We start from the raw sequence: 19,341 nt of genomic DNA on the forward strand, positions 1-19,341 counted from the left end.
CTTCCGCAGTGGCTCTTGCCTGTAATCCCAGCACTTTGGGAGGCAGAGGCGGGCGGATCACAAGGGCAGGAGATGGAGACCATCCTGGCTAACATGGTGAAACCCCGTCTCTACTAAAAATACAAAAAAATTAGCCGGGTGTGGTGGCGGGCGCCTGTTGTCCCAGCTACTTGGGAAGCTGAGGCAGGAGAATGGCATGAACCCGGAAGGCGGAGCTTGCAGTGAGCCGAGATCACGCCACTGCACTCCAGCCTGGGCAACAAAGCAAGACTCCGTCTAAAAAAAAAAAAAAAAGAAATTAGCCAGGCATGGTGGCGGGCGCCTGTAATCCCAGCTACTCAGGGGACTGAGGCAGGAGAATGGCTTAAACCTGGGAGGCGGAGGTTGCAGTGAGCTGGGATCATGCCACTGCATTCCAGCCTGGGCAACAAAGTGAGATTCTGTCTCAAAAAAAAAATTAAAAAATAAAGAATAATACATCTTCCAGCCGGGCGCGGTGGCTCACGCCTGTAATCCCAGCACTTTGGGGGACCAACGCAGGCGGACCACGAGGTCAGGAGATCGAGACCATCCTGGCTAACACAGTGAAACCCTGTCTCTACTAAAAATACAAAAAATTAGCCAGGCGTGGTGGCAGGCGCCTGTAGTCCCAGCTACTTGGGAGGCTGAGGCAGGAGAATCGCTTGAACCCGGGAGGCGGAGCTTGCAGTGAGCCGAGATCGCGCCACCGCACTCCAGCCTGGGAGACAGAGCAAGACTCCGTCTCAAAAAAAAAAAAAAAAAAAAAAAAAAAAAAAAAAAAGAATAATACATCTTCCTCACAAGGTTGTTGTGAGATTAAATGAATTAATGCATTGAAATGGCTAACGCCATGCCTGGCCTATTAACAGGACCTCAACAAATGTGGATTCCCTTCCCCCTTACTTGAATTTGCAAACACGTGCTGGGAATTGTTATGGGAACCACATGGCTTGGGTTGGTATCTATTTCAGTATACTTGCAAATGCATTTCACCCTAATTTGTTTTTTTTGTTGTTTTTTTTTGGAGACGGAGTCTCACTCTGTCGCCCAGGCTGGAGTGCAGTGGTGCGATCCCAGCTCACTGCAACCTCCACCTCCCGGATTCAAGTGATTCTCCTGCCTCAGCCTCCCAAGTAGCTGGGATTACAGGTGTGGGCCACCACACCCACCTAATTTTGTATATTTAGTAGAAACGGGGTTTCACCATTGTTGGCAAGGCTGATCTCAACCTCTCAACCTCAGGTGATCTGCCTGCCTTGGTCTCCTAAAATGCTGGGATTACAGGCATGAGCCACCGCGGCTGGCCCCTAATTTGTATTTTTATCGAACAAACAGTTGTATTCGAGTCAGTGTGATGACATACTTTTTTTAATGTGTTTATCTTTACATTTGCCTTGGTATGGACGGTGGCATATTTGGATAGGAAGTGTGTGTACACCCTGAGAATCTTGTGTAGGTGATTGGGTATTGCCCGTTGAATACGTGCATGGAATTAAATGTGTGTTGTTTGCTGCCTATGGGGGCGGGGAGGACTGATCTGTTTGTGTAGCTTTGTGTGCGAAGGTTGTGGATTCTGAGTTGGTGTGTAGGCAGCTATGTAAACCAGAGCTGTCCGATAGAACTTTCTGTGTTGATGGAAATGTTTTCTATTCACACTGCCCAACAGAGTAGCCACTAACCATGTGTGTCTATTAAGCACTTGAAATGTGGCTACTGCAGCTAAGAAACTGAAGTTTTAATTGTGCTTAATTTTAATTAATTTAAATGTGAATAAACACTGGTACACCACAGACTGAAACTTCAAGGTTATTCACACACTAGATGGTGTGCATGCCCCTGCCTCTTACCACAGAAATCCCATCCCTCGTGTCCGACCCCAGTGGAGCCCCACCTGGGCGTGTGCGTGCATGTGTATGTGCGCATGTGTGTGGGTGTGAGCCGTACCTAGGGGGCCGCCCCCCTACCCAAGTCCCCAGCCGAGCAGTGAATCAGCCTGACAATGAGGTGAGTCATTCATGAACTGCTCCAGGCTGGCCCAGCGGGCGGGAAGCAAACGTCAGCCAGCCTGGAAGCCCTACCCACCCCAGCCCCCCCAGTGGGATCGCTCAACCCCACGCACTGCAGATGTTGTTGAAGCAACTGACGCGGGCGAATCAAGGCACGGAAGCTCGGCCCCTCCCTCTGGTTTGCAATCCATTCATCCCTCAGCTTCTCTCTCCCCTCCAGTGGCATGTGAGTCATCTCAAGATCTCCCTGAGGACAGAGACATTCAGCTCCTCTATCCTCTACACCCTGATCCGACACCCACCTCCCCAAGCCTATCCCTATTGCTTCTCCCTCAAGGCTGGGGACTGGGGGAAGGGAAGCTGGACCCCCTGGGGAGGTGCCAGGGTCCTGCTTCATAAGCAAAGCTGACCCACTCAGGGCTGTGGGAGTTGGCTCAGGGTCAGTTGCAGCTGGCTGGATCCTGCGGAACTGGCACCTTGCTTGCTTGGGCAGCAGGAAAGGAGTTGCCCAGGGATGCTATGTGGAGCACTTTTGGCTTCCGGGGAGGACCAGGTAGGCAGGGGGCAAAAGTATTCCTCTGGTTTCCAGGAAAGACCCTCATAGTATCTCCCCAGTGGCTGACAATCTTCAAAGCCTGGTAACTTCTCTCCTCTGCATACCCCCTGGTGGAGAATGGGTTGTGTGGCCCATTCTTTCATTAATTAGCCTTATTCTCTTGGACTTAACATTACCTGATGCTTCTGACTTGGACAACTGGGTAGTGGTGTCCTTCACTGGATCAGAAAATACCCTCAAAAGCCTTGAAGTTATGTAGACCCTTCGACAAAGCAGCTCCACTTCTGAGAACTCATCCTGAGAAAATAATACAGTCATTGACGCGTGCCAAGATTTACCTATAAGAATGTGCATCACATGGGCCGGGCGCGGTGGCTCACGCCTGTAATCTCAGCACTTTGGGAGTTTAAGACCAGCCTGGCCAACATGGTGAAACCCCATCTCTACTAAAAATACAAAAATTAGCCAGGCGTGGTGGTGCACACCTGTAATCCCAGCTACTTGGGAGGCTGAGGCAGGAGAATTGCTTGAACCCAGGAGGCAGAGGTTGCAGTGAGCCAAGATGGAGTCACTGCACTCCAGCCTGGGCAACAGAGCAAGACACCATCCAAAAAAAAAAAAAAAAGAGAATGTGCATCACAATTTGCTTGCCCGCCCGCCCTTCCTTCCTTCCTTCCTTCCTTCCTCCCTTCCTTCCTTCCTTCCTTCCTTTTCTTTCTTTCTTTCCAGAGTTTCGCTCTTGTTGCCCAGGCTGGAGTGCAATGGCATGATATCAGCTCACCACAACCTCTGCCTCCTGGATTCAAGCAATTCTCCTGCCTCAGCCTCCCGAGTAACTGGGATTACAGGTGTGTGCCACCATGCCTGGCTAATTTTTTTTTTTTTTGGAGAGACGGGGTTTCTCTCCATGTTGGTCAGGCTGGTCTCAAACTCCTGACCTCAGGAGATCTGCCTGCCTCGGCCTCCCGAAGTGCTGGGATTACAGGTGTGAGCCACTGCACCTAGCCCACAGCATTATTTAAAATGGAAAAATTGGGCCGGGCGCGGTGGCTCACACCTGTAATCCTAGCCCTTTGGGAGGCCGAGGCAGGCAGATCACAAGGTCAGGAGATCGAGACCATCCTGGCTAACACGGTGAAACCCCGTCTCTACTAAAAATATAAAAAATTAGCCGGGCGTGGTAGTGGGCGCCTGTAGTCCCAGCTACTCGGGAGGCTGAGGCAGGAGAATGGCGTGAACCCGGGAGTCGGAGCTTGCGGTGAGCCGAGATCACGCCACTGCACTCCAGCCTGGGAGACAGAGCAAGACTCCATCTCAAAAAAAAAAAAAAAAATTGGAAACAACTGACACATCCGTCAAAAGAGCATCAAGTAAAGAAACTACGGCTGGGCATGGTGGCGCACGCCTGTAATCACAGCACTTTGGGAGGCCAAGGCGGGTGGATCATGAGATCAGGAGATTGAGACCATCCTGGCTAACACAGTGAAACCCGTCTCTACTAAAAATACAAAAAATTACCCGGGCGTGGTGGCGGGTGCCTGTAGTCCCAGCTACTTGGGAGGCTGGGGCGGGAGAATGGCGTGAACCCGGAAGGCAGAGCTTGCAGTGAGCCGAGATCATGCCACTGCACTCCAGCCTGGGTGACAGAGCGAGACTCTGTCTCAAAAAAAAAAAAAAAAAAGTAAAGAAACTACAATAAAACAATACAATGGAATACCATGCAGCCACATAAAATGATGTTGTGGAAGATTTAATGCCATGGGAGTATTTTCATGATATATTACATCAAAAATCAGACTGTGTGCTTGTATACTAAAATAGGACCCATATACAGAAGAATGCCATAGACCCTACACAAGAATGACAGGAAAATTTGTGACGTGTTCTGTATTTTTCCATTTTAAAAAGTTTGTAAAAACAGCCGGGTATGGTGGCTCATGCTTGTAATCCCAGCACTCTGGGAGGCCAAGGCAGGTGGATCCCTTGAAGTTAGGAGTTCGAGACCAGCCTGGCCAACATGGTGAAACCCCATCTCCACTAAATATATAAAAATTAGCCGGGCATGGTGGTGTACACCTGTAATCCCAGCTATTCAGGAGGCTGAGGCAGGAGAATCACTTAAAAACGGGAGGCAGAGGTTGCAGTGAGCCGAGATTGTGCCATTGCACTCCAGCCTGGGCTGATAGAGCGAGACTCCAGCTCAAAAAAAAAAAAAGTGTGTAAAACAAAAAATAAGGAAATTGTAATAATCAGGTATAACATCAGGCACAATGGCTCACGCCTGTAAACCCAGGACTTTGGGAGGCTAAGGTGGGCAGATCACATGAGGTCAGAGGTTTGAGACCAGCCTGGCCACCATGGTGAAACCTGGTCTCTATTGAAAATATAAAAATTAGCTGTGCGTGGTGGCGCACGCCTGTAATTCCAGCTTCTTGGGAGGCTGAGGCAGGAGAGTTGCTTGAACCCTTGAGGCGGAGGTTGCAGTGAGCCAAGATCGTGCCATTGCACTCTAGCCTGGGCAGCAGAGTAAGACTCCGTCGCAAAAAAAAAAAAAAAAAGTATAAAATGTAGCCAGGCAGGGAAGCATGTGCCTGTAGTTCCAGCTATTCAGGAGGCTGAGGCAGGGAGATCACTTGAGCCCAGAAGGTCAAGGCTACAGTGAGCTGTGATCACACCTCTGCACTCCAGCCTGGGCAACAGGAAACCCTGTCTTAACAACAACAAAACCAATAATAATAATAATAATAATAATGTCCACCCTGAGGAGGTTTGGGGAGGATTATATCTGCTTCTGTGTCTGCTGGGCAGAAGTGTGTCATCATGGATGGGCCAGAAATCCTGCTGTTGGAGGATGATGAAATGTGCCTTCCATACGCCATCAATGCAGGACTTCCTGCCAGGGTGTTCTGGGTCCTCAGGCTGTCTCTGCCTGTTTGGGGGAGACCCCATGTGACTATGCACCCAGAGAGTCTGGGTCCTGTCACTTATTGACTGTAAGCTCCCTGAGCCTCCGTCTCCTTATCCATACAATGGAGTACATAATATCTACCTTGCAGAGTTGTCATGACAATGACAATATATGTGACAGTCTTTTGAAAGGAAGTCGTTCAATAAATGATTACAATAAAAGATGTGCAAAATGTACGTTAACCCAAAACTGCAGGCTGGAGGGAAGGCATTTGGGTGAGTTTTGGGGTGCCAGTAGTCCATACCTTTCCACATAGCCTGTAAGTTCACTGTGTATTGTTCACTGTCGTTTCATGACCTTATGGCTCAGAAGGTCTTCCAGAATCACAGGGTCCACCTGTCTAATCACAGAAGGGAAACTGAGGCTCAGAGAGGGCAAGTGATTTGCCTAAATTTCCAGGCCCCCTCTCTCCTACTCTGCTCCACCCTGCTTCATGTGGCCATGTTGCTTCCACAGGTTGGAAAGCTCCCCGAGGGCAGGTACATGGGCTCCCACTATCCCCTCCCAACATTCTCTGGGCACGCCCTGCCCAGAGAGGACACTCTGGAATGACCTGCAGACATGTGGGACATGATCGACCACCACTGCCACTTGCACTGTTGTGGCCATGTGGCCTTGACTCTTGAGCAGGCAGGCAGGAACTCTGTAGAGTCCAGGAAATCCTGGGCCTCAGCTCCACATCCCAGCAAGGAGGTAGGGGAGAGGATAGGCTTCCTTCTCAGCCATCTCCTTGGACTTCTGCTATTTTTGCTGCTGGGAGGGGTAAGAAGGCTTGTGGGACACTCTAGGAACCTGGAGGGAGCTGGGCTGAGAAGCCTGTCCTGGAGTCCCAACTGTGTGCCAGGCCTCCTGGTCATCTGCTGTCCTCTAGCAGGTGGCTGGCTACTGATGGCAGCTCTTGGTGGATATGGGATCTACAGACCAGCAGACTGACAGCTTTGCTCTGCTCTCTCTACATATATAAAAAATCATTTATTTTTTTAGGCGCCATGACAAACGGTGGCAGCTGCACCCAGAATAGTCTTTATTTTTAAACAAATTCACAGCTTGTTCTAGGAGCCATGTTTCTGCTGGCTTTCCTCAGGGTTGGCCATTGCTGAGTGCAGAGACAGTGGCCTGCTCCTGATCTCTAGGCCAGGAAGGCAGGAGGTGGGAGGCCTGAAAAGGGACAGAAGGTGTCAAGGGTTAGGTAGGGCTCTCAGGTGAGGAATGACTGAGGCTCTCGCCTCTAGCCAGGTCCTCGTTTGTTTGTTTGTTTGTTTGTTTGTTTTGAGATCCAATTCTTGAGTTAGCTGCCAGAGCTGGAAAAATCCTCAGATGTCATCTATCCAACCATGCCCTTTTACAGACAGGGAAACTGAGGCTCAGATAGGTGGTGACTTAGCCAAGGTCCCTGCCTGTTGCTCTCCCCCTAAACATATCAAACAGTCAGGCAAGACTGCACAGTGGATGCTGGCCTGAAACTGGTTTCTTCTCCCTCAAGCACAGAGGAGTCAGGGGAAGGAGGGAAAGAAGAAGTTGTTGTTCCACCCTTCCTTCTCAACTTCACCTTGTTGCACCACCCAGAAAAGTCTCCAGCTGGAAGGAAGGAAATTCAGTCCAACCCTCTAATCATAAAGAAACAGGGGCCCAGAAGCCGGGCGTGGTGGCTCATGCCTATAATCCCAGCACTTTGGGAGGCTGAGGTGGGTGGATCACCTGATGTCAGGAGTTCAAGATCAACCTGGCTGACATGGTGAAACCCCATCTCTACTAAAAATACAAAAACTTAGCCAGGGGTGGTGGCAGGTGCCTGTAATCCCAGCTACTCGGGAGGCTGAGGCAGGAGAATTGCTTAAACCCAGGAGGCAGAGGTTGCAGTGAGCTGAGGTCACACCATTGCACTCCAGCCTGGACAACAAGAGCGAGACTCCATCTCAAAAAAAAAAAAAAAAAAGAAAGAAAAGAAAAGAAAAAGAAAAAGAAACATGGGCCCAGAGAGAAGGGACTTGCCCAGGGTCACACAGGGAGACCTGGGCCAAACCCAGGCATCCTAGAGGCAGTTTTCAGTTTTCATTGCACTCTGCATAAGTCATCCTTAATGACATTGCCTTTACTTTGTGCCTAGGGCACATGGATTATTTGTCAGGAAATTAACTCTCTTCTGTCTTCAGAGCTCATTGTAAACAGCCCAAGGGCAGGACTGGACCTTGACTATCTTGGAGGAATGAAGGTCCAGCTTAAACTTTGCCACCCAGTTCCATGCTGGACATTGTCATATCTGCCATCATATCTAATTTAGGACTCATGAAGTGTCAGAACTGAAAGGGACCTCAGAGAACAGAAGTTCAAGTCCTATTTTCCAGATAAGACCAAGGCCCTATGGGCAAATGACTCATCCAACAGCACTCCAGCCCAGAGTTGTCTCTATCCCTAAGACCCAGATTTTCTTACCTCCTGTCCTGTTGTTTTTGTTTGTTTTTATTTTTTGCCTTCCCCACAGTACCTAGCATTGTGCTGGCCTCATAACTTTTCTTTCTTTCTTTTTTTATTGAGACAAGGTCTCACTCTGTTGCCAAAGTTGGAGTGCAGTGTCCTGATCTTGGCCCACTGCAACCTCCACCTCTTGGGCTCAAGCAATCCTCCCACCTCAGATTCCCGAGTAGCTGAGACCACAGGCCTGAACCATCACTCCCAGCTAATTTTTGTATTTTATTTATTCATTTATCTATTTTTTTGAGACTGAGTCTCGCTCTGTTGCCCAGGCCGGAGTGCAGTGGTGTGATCTTGGCTCACTGCAACCTCTGCCTCCCGGGTTCAAGCGATTCTCCTGCCTCAGCCTCCCAAGTAGCTGGGGTTACAGGTGCCCATCACCACACCCAGCTAATTATTATTATTATTTTTTTTAGAGACGATGTTTCACCGTATTAGCCAGGATGGTCTCGATCTCCTGACCTCGTGATCAGCCTACCTTGGCCTCCCAAAGTGCTGGGACCACAGGCGTGAGCCACCGCGCCCGGCCCCACATCCAGCTAATTTTTATATTTTTAGTAGAGATGGGGTTTCACCCTGTTGGCCAGGCTCGTCTTGAACTCCTGACCTCAAGTAATCCACCCACCTCGGCCTCCCAAAGTGCTGGGATTACAGGCGTGAGCCACTGCGCCCGGCATAATTTTTGGGTTTTGTGTGTGTGTGTGTGTGTGTGTGTGTGTGTTTTGTTGTTGTTGTTGTTTTGGTGTTTTTTTTTTTGACAGAGTTTCGCTCTTGTCACCCAGGCTGGAATGGAATGGCGCGATCTCGACTCACAGCAACCTCTGCCTCCTGGGTTCAAGCGATTCTCCTGCCTCAGCCTCCCGAGTGGCTGGGATTACAGGTGTGCACTGCCATACTCAGCCAATTTTTGTAATTTTATTAGAGATGGGGTTTCACCACGTTGGACAGGCTGGTCTCGAACTCCTGACCTCAGGTGATCCGCCTGCCTCGGCCTCCCAAAGTGCTGGGATTACAGGTGTGAGCCACCGTGCTCAGCCAATTTTTGTATTTTTTAGTAGAGACGAGGTTTCACCATGTTGGCCAGGCTGGTCTCAAACTCCTGGCCTCTAGTGATCACCTCCCTTGGACTCCCAAAGTGCTGGGATTACAGGTGTGAGCCACTGCACTTGGCCTACAACTTTTTTCATGATTTCAGATAGGACTGGCAACTCCCGGATGGCCTAGCAGCATTGCTGAACACATTCATTCCTCTCCTTGCTGCCTTCCAAAGTGCAATCATGCTGCCATCTCTCAGGCTATCGGTTAAATATCTGGCTTTTCTCTGAGATTTATTTCCTTCTACCAAGAGGCCAAATTCACCACTGGTTCCCAGGGTCAGAAGCTCTCCAGCCAGCTTCTAGATCCCATCTGCAGGCTCACTCTACATTGAGAAACTGAGGTGGTGGTGAAGGAGACAGTCCCGTGACCCCTGTTTCCATGGTGAATGGTCCTGGCAAGGATATCTGTCTACCCTAGGAACTCACAACAAAAGACAATTATGTTTTCTGTGAGGAACTTGAGACTCCCTAAAGGCAGAATCATCTCTATATCCTCAGCATCTCTCACAGGTACTCAAGAAACATGACAAATGCATGCTGAATTATTTAGCCCCCACTTACCTGAGAAGACGAAATCTGAAGACTTATCAGGGCCCCATATGGTACATTTTTGTAACTTCTGGGACATTCGGCCACTGGGATATGGACACGATAATCTCAGAGACCTCCAGAGAAGAAGGCTAAAGCTCTGGGGTTGGGAGTCTAGCTTCATCAGCCCCTGTTCCTTGTGTTAGGGAACACAGAAACCTGGGCGCTTTTTTTTTTTTTTTTTTTTTTTTTTTTTTGTGAGATGAGTCTCCCTCTGTCGCCCAAGCTGGAGAGCAGTGGCATGATCTCGGCTCACTGAAAGCTCTGCCTCCCGGGTTCACGCCATTCTCCTACCTCAGCCTCCCGAGTAGCTGGGACTACAGGCGCCTGCCACCACGCCCGGCTATTTTTTTTGTATTTTTAGTAGAGACGGGGTTTCACTATGTTAGCCAGGATGGTCTCCATCTCCTGACCTCGTGATCTGCCTGCCTCGGCCTCCCAAAGTGCTGGGATTACAGGTGTGAGCCACCGTGCCCAGCCACTGAAACCTGGGTTTGAACCCCAGTTCTTGCTTAAAGAAACTCTGTAACTTTGGACAATTATTTATTTATTTATTTATTTATTTATTTATTTATTATTTTTAGACAGAGTCTCCGTCTGTTGCCCAGGCTGGATGCAGTGGTGTGATCTCAGCTCACTGCAACCTCTGCCTTCCAGGTTCAAGCAATTCTCCTGCCTCAGCCTCCTCAAATAGCTGGGACTACAGGTGTGTGCCACCATGCCCGGCTAATTTTTTTTTTTTTTTTTTTTTTTTAGTAGAGATGGGGTTTTGCCATGTTGGCCAGGCTGGTCTCTAACTCCTGACCTCAGGTGATCCAGACTTTGGGCAAGCAATTATTAAGCTTCCCTAAGCCTCCGCTTCCTCATCTGTAAAATGGGAAGTGCCAAGCCAATGTGCTCCACGAGGCAGTTATTGACCATCATTTGTCATATTACAGGGGGAGATTCTTTTCCCATGTTCTGAGATCCCAAGAGAGAAGATTCTGGAATCTTCCAGTGTCCCCAAACTTTTACTGAGTGCAAGGTGATATGCTAGGTGCTAGAAAGGCAAAAAGACATATGATTTTATCTCTTTTCTCAAGTGGCTCATAATCCGTTTGGGGAGACAAAGCACAAGCCTTGTGAAAGCAAACTCCCAACCCAACTCATCCTAACTGCCAGAAGATGGCGAAAGACTGTGCAAGTGCAATAACAAATAGGTGATGCCGGCCAGGCGCGGTGGCTCACGCCTGTAATCCCAGCACTTTGGGAGGCTGAAGCGGGCAGATCATGAGGTCAGAAGTTCAAGACCAGCCTGGCCAAGATGGTGAAAACCTGTCTTTACTAAAAAAATACAAAAAAATTAGCCGGGCATGGTGGTGCACACCTGTAATCCCAGCTACTCAGGAGGCTGAGGCCAGAGAATTGCTTGAACTTGGGAGGTGGAGTTTGCAGTGATCCAAGATTGCACCACAGCACTCCAGCCTGGGCGACAGAGCAAGACTCCGTCTCAAACAAAACAAAACAAAACAAACAAATAGGTAATGCCATCATTACAGGAAGAAGGCAGGAGGACCCCTATCTTGGAGTGATGTGGGGTGACTCCATGGGGTGCCGTTTCTGCACAGAGTCCATTGTCCAGGTGGAAGGTGCACAGCTTGATTTAATCTTTTAATCTTTTAACACTCATTCATTTCATTCCACACATGCTCATTAATTCTTTTTTTTTGTTCCAGGCACTGTGCTGGGCGAAGATGTATAGTTTCTGTGTTCAGGAAGCTTATAGTTGGCTGGGTGCGGTGGCTCATGCCTGTAATCCCAGCACTTTGAGAGGCCGAGGCAGGTGGATCACCTGAGGTCAGGAGTTCGAGACCAGCCTGGCCAACATGGTGAAATCCCGTCTCTATTAAAAATACAAAAATTATCCAGGCATGGTGGTGGGTGCCTGTAATCCCAGCTACTCAGGAGGCTGAGGCAGGAGAATCACTTGAACCCGGGAGGCAGAGGTTGCAGTGAGCTGAGATTGCGTCATTGCACTCCAGCCTGGGTGACAAGTGCAAAGCTTCATTATGTTTTTTTTTTTTTTTTTTTTGAGACTGAGTTTCACTCTATTGCTCAGACTGGAGTGCAATGGCATGTTCTCGGCTCACTGCAACCTCCGCCTCCCAGGTTCAAGCAATTCTCCTTCCTCAGCCTCCTGAGTAGCTGGGATTACAGATGCGCACCACCATGCCCAGCTAATTTTTGTATTTTAGTACAGACGGGGTTTCACCATGTTGGCCAGGCTGGTCTCGAACTCCTGACCTCAGGTAATCCACCTGCCTCGGCCTCCCAAAATGCTGGGATTACAGGCATGAGCCACCTCACCCAGCCAATTTCATTATAGTTTAAAGCAGGGTGTGGTGGCTCACCCCTGTAATCCCAGCACTTTGGGAAGCTGAGGTGGGTGGATCACCTGAAGTCAGGAGTTCGAGACCAGCCTGGCCAACATGGTGAAACCCAGTCTTTACTAAAAATACAAAAATTAGCTGGGCGTGGTGGTACATGCCTGTAATCCCAGCTATTCTGGTGGTGGAGGCACAAGGATCACTTAAACCTGGTATGTAGAGGTTGCAGTGAGCCGAGATTGTGCCACTGCACTCCAGCCTGGGTGACAGAGCAAGACTGTCTCAAAAAAATAATAATAATAATAATAAAGAAGTTTGTAATTTAGAGGACAAGATGGACAATGAACCATAATGCCATAAATAGATATATATTTACACATTATTAGCAGGGTTGATGAAAGCATATATAACAAGGGGATCTATTCTAATTAAAGGACCAAGAAAGACCTCTTTCAGTGATATTTAAATGAGCTCTAATGGCCGGGTGCGGTGGCTCATGCCTGTAATACCAGCACTTTGGGAGGCTGAGGCAGGCGGATAACCTGAGGTTGGGAGTTTGAGACCAGCCTGAACAACATGGAAAAACCTCATCTCTACTAAAAACACAAAATTAGCCAGGCGTGGAGGCATGCGCCTGTAATCCCAGCTACTTGGGAGGCTGAGGCAGGAGAATTGCTAAACCCGGGAGACGGAGGTTGCGGTGAGCCGAGATCACGGCATTGTACTCCATCCTGGGCAACAAGAGCAAAACCCTGGCTCAAAAAAAAAAAAAAAAAAAAAAAAAAAAAAGAGCTCTGATGAATGAGCAGGAGTTAGCCAGGCAAAGAGAAGAAGGGAGGGAGGCATTCTAGAAAGATAAAAACGGCCTGTGCAAAGGCCCTGAAGAGCAGAGAGCACATTGTTTGAGAGAAAGTCACATGGCGGGAGTACAGAAAGCTAAGCAAAGAGAGATGACATGGGCAGGGATCAGATCACGTAGAAACTTTGGGTGTTTCTTTTTTTTTTTTTCCCCCAAATATGAGGAAAGGACCAGCTGCAGTAAAATCCCCTGAAGTGGCCAGGGGTGGTGGCTCACTCCTGTAATCCCAGCCTTTTGAGAGGCTGAGATGGGCGGATCACTTGAGCCCAGGAGTATAAGACTAGCCTAGGTCGGGCACAGTGGCTCATGCCTGTAATCCCAGCACTTTGGGAGGCCGAGGCGGGTGGATCATGAGGTCAAGAGATCGAGACCATCCTGGCCAACATGGTGAAACCCCGTCTCTACCAAAGAAATACAAAAATTAGCTGGGTGTGGTGGCACGCTCCTGTAGTCCCAGCTACTTGGGAGGCTGAGGCAGGAGAATTGCTTGAACCTGGGAGGCAGAGGTTGCAATGAGCCGAGATCGCACCACTGCACTCCAGCCTGGGGAACAGAGCGAGACAAAAAAAAAAAAAAAAAAGGCTGGGTGCGGTGGCTCACGCCTGTAATCCCAGCACTTTGGGAGGCTGAGGTGGGCAGATCACGGGGTCAGGAGATCAAGACCATCCTGGCTAAGATGGTGAAACCCCGTCTCTACTAAAAATACAAAAAAAAATTAGCCGGGTGTGGGGGCGGGCGCCTGTAGTCCCAGCTACTCGGGAGACTGAGGCAGGAGAATGGCATGAACCCGGGAGGTGGAGCTTGCAGTGAGCTGCGATTACACCACTGCACTCCAGCCTAAGCGACAGAGCGACTCTGTCTCAAAAAAAAAAAAAAAAAAAAAGACTAGCCTTAGCGGCCGAGCACAGTGGCTCATGCCTGTAATCCCAGCACTTTGGGAGGCTGAGGCAGGCGGATCACGAGGTCAGGAGTTTGAGACCAGACTGACCAACATGGTGAAACCCTGTCTCTACTAAAAATACAGAAATTAGCCGGGCGTGTTGGCCTGCACCTGTAATCCCAGCTACTCTGGAGGCTGAGGCAGGAGAATCGCTTGAACCCTCGAGGCAGAAGTTGCAGTGAGCCGCAGTCGTGCCACTGCACTCCAGCCTGTGTGACAGAATGAGACTGCGTCTCAAAAAAACAAACAAAAAAAGACTAGCCTGGGCAACACAGGGAAACCCCATCTCTACAAAAAATACAAAAATTAGCTGAGTGTGGTGACGTGCACCTATGGTCCCAGCTACTTGGAGGCTGAGGCAGGATGATCGCTGGAGCCTGGGAAATCGAGGCTGCAGTGAGCTGTGATGGCGCCACTGCACTCCAGCCTTGGTGACATGGCGAGACCCTGCCAAAAAAAAAAAAAAAAAAAAAATTTAGCTGGATGTAGTGGCACACACCTGTAGTGCTAGCTACTTGGTAGGCTGAGTTGGGAGGATCACTTGAGCCCAGGAGTTCAAGGTTATAGTGAGCTATGACTGTGCCACTGCACTGTAGCCTGGGAGATACAATGACTCTGTCTCAAAAGAAATAAATAAGTAAGACAAAGTAAAGACAAACATTCTGGTATTTATTCTTCTAGGCTTTTTTTGTTTCAGTTTTCTTTTTTTTTTTTTTAGACTGAGTCTCTCTCTGTCACCAGGCTGGAGTGCAGTGGTGTGATCTCAGCTCACTGCAACCTCCACCTCCTGGGTTCAAGCGATTCTCCTGCCTCAGCCTCCCGAGTAGCTGGGACTACAAGGCATGTGCCACCACGACCGGCTAATTTTTTGTATTTTTAGTACAGATGGGGTTTCACCCTATTAGCCAGGGTGGTCTCGATCTCCTGACCTTGTGATCTGCCCGCCTCGGCCTCCCAAAGTGTTGGGATTACAGGCGTGAGCCACCGCGCCCAGCCCTCCTTTTTTTTTTTTTTTTTTTTTTTAGAGATGGGGTCTCTATATGTAGCCCAGGCTGGGCTTGAACTCCTGAGGTCAATGAATCCTCCCTTTTCAGCCTCCCAAGTAGGTAGGACTACAGGTGTGTGCCACCATTCCACCATGCCTGGTTAGGCTTTTTTTTTTTTGAGACAGGATCTCACTTTGTCACCCAGGCTGGGTGCAGTGGTGTGTTCTTAGTTAGCTCACCTCTCCAGCTCAAGCTATCCTCTCACCTCAGCCCCCCAGCGTGAGCACAGTTCTGGCCCTTGGTCAGGCTTTTTGATATACACATATACTCAGGCATATGAATCTAGTTTGTTGTTTTTATAATAATGGAACAATTCAGTAATACTTGTTTGAGTCCTGATTTTCAAGAAAATAATATATCACGGGCATCTTTTCAGGTCGGTATAGACCTATAAAATTTTTTTCTTCTTTTTTATTTTTTATTTATTTATTTATTTTTTGAGACGGAGTCTGGCTCTGTCGCCCAGGCTGGAGTGCAGTGGTGCTATCGCAGCTCACTGCAACCTCTGCCTCCCAGGTTCACGCCATTCTCCTGCCTCAGCCTCCCGAGTAGCTGGGACTACAGGCGTCCGCCACCACGCCCGGCTAATTTTTTTTGTATTTTTAGTAGAGACGGGGTTTCACCATGTTAGCCAGGATGGTCTCGATCTCCTGACCTTGTGATCCGCCCACCTCGACCTCCCAAAGTGCTGGGATTACAGGCGTGAGCCACCGCGCCCAGCCTATTTTTATTTTTTTTTTTGAGACGGAATCTCGCTCTGTCACCCGCCCAGGCTGGAGTGCAGTAGCCCGATCTCGGCTCGCTGCAACCTCCGCCTCTCGGTTTCAAGTGATTCTTTCGTCTCAGCCTCCTGAGAAGCTGGGATTACAGGAGTGCACCACCACGCCCGCCTAATTTTTGAATTTATAGTAAAGACGGGGTTTCACCATTTTGGTCAGGCTCGTCTCGAACTCCAGACCTCGTGATCTGCCCGCCTCGGCCTCCCAAAATGCTGGGATTACAGGCATGAGCCACTGCGCCCGGCTATTTTTTTATTTTTTATTTGAGACGGAGTCTCATACTGTTGCCCAGGCTGGAGTGCAGTGGCGTGATCTCGGCTCACTGCAACCTCTGCCTCCCGGGTTCACGCCATTCTCCTGCCTCAGCCTCCCGAGTAGCTGGGACTACAGGCGCCCACTACCACGCCCGGCTAATTTTTTGTATTTTTAGTAGAGACGGGTTTCACTGTGTTAGCCAGGGTGGTCTCGGCATCCTGACCTCGTGATCCACCCGCCTCGACCTCCCAAAGTGCTGGGATTACGGGCGTGAGCCACCATGCCCGGCCCACGCCCGGCCTCTTTTTTAAAATACAGACAGTGTCTCGCCATGTTACCCAGGCTGGTCTTGAACTGGGCTCAAGCAATCCTCCCGCCTCGGCCTCCAAAGTGCTAGGATTGATGACAGGCAAGAGCCAATGCACCTGGCCCCTTTAAAACTTTTTTTTTTGAGGCAGAGTTTCACTCTTGTTGCCCAGGCTGGAGTGCAATGGCACGATCTTGGCTCACTGCAACCTCCGCCTCTCAGGTTCAAGGGATTCTACTGCCTCAGCCTCCTGAGTAGGTGGGATTACAGGCGCCTGCCACCACGCCCGGCTAATTTTTTTGTATTTTTAGTAGAGACGGGGATTTACCATAATGGCCAGGCTGGTCTCAAACTCTTGACATCAGGTTATCCGCCTGCCTCCGCCTCCCAAAGTGCGGGGATTACAGGCGTGAGCCACCATGCCCGGTCCCCTATAAAACTTTTAATGTCTGGATAATATTTTACTGAATGAATGTCTCCTGCTTTGCTTGCCAATTCCCTATGGATGGATATTTAGGTTGTTTTCAACTTTTCACATCATTACAAACAATCTCATGTTCATTTTTTTAACATAACAACGTTTATTTATTTGGAATACATTTTTGTTAGTGGAATTGCTGGGTCATTGACAAATTGTCTAGGTCTAATTAAACATGTTCATACTGTGTACCAAGAGGAGATGTAGCGTGGATGGCACCAAAGTCAGGGAAGTCTTTCCGGCTCCTGGTCTGCTGGTCTGCCCTTTTGAAGGCCTTGGAGTGTTACAGCCATACCCTGGCCTTTCCCAGGCTTTTCTTTCCCTGGCACGGATGCAGTGTGTGCGGTCAGAGCTGGCGAGTTCGAGACTTGTCCGAACCATCCACCCCCAGCCAGGCCCCGCTGCAGAGGCTGCGGTGGCCCTCCCAGCCCCTGGGAATCTATCCCCAGGTCCCCTCCCCGACCGCGGGAGGGCGTGTTAGGGGAGCAGCTTAGGCAAGCGACGATTGCACCATCCACGGTTTGAAAAGAAAGTCCGGGGAGCGCAAGGAGGAAACTTTTACAATCCAAAGGTTGAGCCCCAGCATCCATACTCGGCCCCTGCAGCGATCCTTCCACTCCTGCTCGCTGGGTTCCGATCCGTTCCCTTCCACCCCGTCTCGGCCGAACCCTATGCTGGGCACTGGCCCTTTAAGGAGCTGTCACGATGGCGTCGCTGGCCCCGCCCGGCGGGGGAGGGCCGAGAGGCAGGGGAGGGGTTGGTGGTGGCTGCGGGCATGGGGAAGGCGGGGGGGCTGAGGGGGGGGGGGTCTGGGTCTATTTTTAGCTCCGGGTCGGGTCACGTGACGGGAGTGACGTCTCCGAATGTTGTTGTTGGTGGCGGCGGCGAGCGGAGCCGGAGGAGCCGCCGCAAAGATGGAGGAGCCGTCGAGGAGGTGCTGCCGCCGCTGCCGCCGCCGCTGCTGCCGCCGCCGCCCGCGAAGCCGGAGCTCGAGCCGCAGCGGGTGAGCGCGCCGCCCCGGCCCAGATCCCATCTTCCCCGGACCCCGGGACGCGAGGCGGCGCCCCCTCCTCCTGCTGTGTCTGTCCGCGGGCTCCCAGCGCGCGCGCCGCGCTCCGCGCCCCGCGCCCCCCTTCCTTCCTCCCGGCCCTGGGAGCCAGCCGGCGCCCCCCGGGAGCATCGGCAGCCCGTGAGCGGGACATCGGGGTTGCTGCGCGCGCCCCTCCCTGCCCCTCCCAGACAGGGGCGCCTTCCCTACAGGTAAGGGAGGGGCCCGCCTTCTCGCGCCCTGCGCCCCCAAATGGCTCGGAGACCGGCCGGCGTTGTCTGATTTGCCCCTTCCCTGGCGGCGCATGTTGCGTTGCAGAGCTATTTGAGCCCTGCACCCGGATTCTGTGCAGACCCCTCTTCGCTGGACACCCCTTTCTTGGTACTCTGAGGTGAGGGGTGCTGCCCACCCAGAGCGCTTCTCCCCGTAGCTACGAACGCATCCTTGATTTTATGTCCTTGACTTCCGTGAATGAGGAGGGGGACTGCGGAGTCCACCTTACTTCTCTCTCCCATTATTCTCACCCCGTCTCCTGTGAGGCGTTACTGCGTTTGTTGCCACCCTCTTCTCCTGTCTGACACCTTGGAGCCAGGATGCGAGAGCTAGGAGATGAAATGGAGCTCCCCCCCAACCCCTTCTTGTCTTGGGTGGATGCCCCCCATTTTTCATCCTGGATCTGTATCTCATGGAAGCGGGGGCACTACCAGTGCCTTATTAACTTGGGGGGAGTCAGCTTCTCCACCCCACCCTTCCCTGGGGGCCCTGGGGAAGATGAGAACTGGCTGGGTGTAAGTAATTAATCTGGGAGCTCGGTGGGGGCTGTTAAAGTGGGGAGGTTGGGTGCTTCCTTTGGGAGAGGAGATGACCACTTGATACCCCTGGCTGATACCCCTTCTGAAATGAGGTGTGTCCCTAAAGAGGAAAGGTAACAGCTGCAGTTGCTTTTTGGAGGGTGCAAAAGGGACCCATCACTCAGTCAGTGACCACCATGCTTTTGGGATCTGGGATTAGATTTGGAGCTTGGGGAGGTGGTGGTGATTGGTTTCAGTGTCCAACTGGGAGGGGAGGATGGAGCCAGATTATGGGAACAAAAGGAGGTGGGGGGGAGGGTGAGATCCAGGAGTCTTGGTCAGAGGGACCCCTAGCCAGATTGCCTTGCAGGATTGCAGTCTGGGTCTGGGTCCTGCCTTTGGCTTCCTCTTAGTTTCAGAGGATGTAGGCAGGCAGGCATGGTCTTCAGTCTCCCCAGTCCTAGGCACCCTGAGCCTATGCTGGCTGTTGAGATGCTGGGCTGGGCTGGGCTGGGCTGGGCTAGGCTGGCTGGGCTGGATGGTGGATGAGCCATGTTGGGGGCTGCCTGCTTCTTCATTCCAGTCTTCCCTCCTTCCTCTCCCTCCCTAAACACAAAGCTTGGGGAGATCTTGGTTTGTCTCCTTCCTCTTTTCTTGACTCCTCTCTTTGCCCTCTCTTCACTTGAACTTGGATCTGGGCTTTCTTGACAAAGCAGTAGGGGTCTCTCTGAGTTAGAGAAATGGGCCCCCAGTATCTCCACTCT

General features: G+C 50.7%; 1 protein-coding gene and 1 non-coding gene across 15 annotated transcripts in view; both read left to right on the forward strand.

Annotated features, from left to right (window-relative positions):
- The first annotated feature begins 4,373 nt into the window (after positions 1-4,373).
- On the forward strand, positions 4,374-4,478 carry LOC112206130 (U6 spliceosomal RNA). Its single transcript, XR_002940334.1, has one exon. It is a non-coding gene; the product is annotated as a U6 spliceosomal RNA (small nuclear RNA).
- Positions 4,479-17,480: 13,002 nt separating this feature from the next.
- Positions 17,481-19,341, forward strand: part of HDAC5 (histone deacetylase 5) — a 45,182-nt gene continuing 43,321 nt past the window's right edge. For 2 of the 14 annotated variants that reach the window (XM_063798525.1, XM_063798526.1), the window contains exon 1: positions 17,585-17,741. The gene's annotated coding sequence lies outside the window, so the exon portion shown is untranslated. Of the gene's footprint in view, positions 17,999-18,109; positions 18,178-19,341 lie in introns of those variants that run through there. The other 12 variants (XM_024350224.3, XM_054671435.2, XM_024350223.3 and 9 more) reach the window with 11 other exon arrangements.

This window comes from Pan troglodytes, chromosome 19 (assembly GCF_028858775.2).
Source record: "Pan troglodytes isolate AG18354 chromosome 19, NHGRI_mPanTro3-v2.0_pri, whole genome shotgun sequence".
In the NCBI taxonomy this organism is placed as follows: Eukaryota; Metazoa; Chordata; class Mammalia; order Primates; family Hominidae; genus Pan; species Pan troglodytes.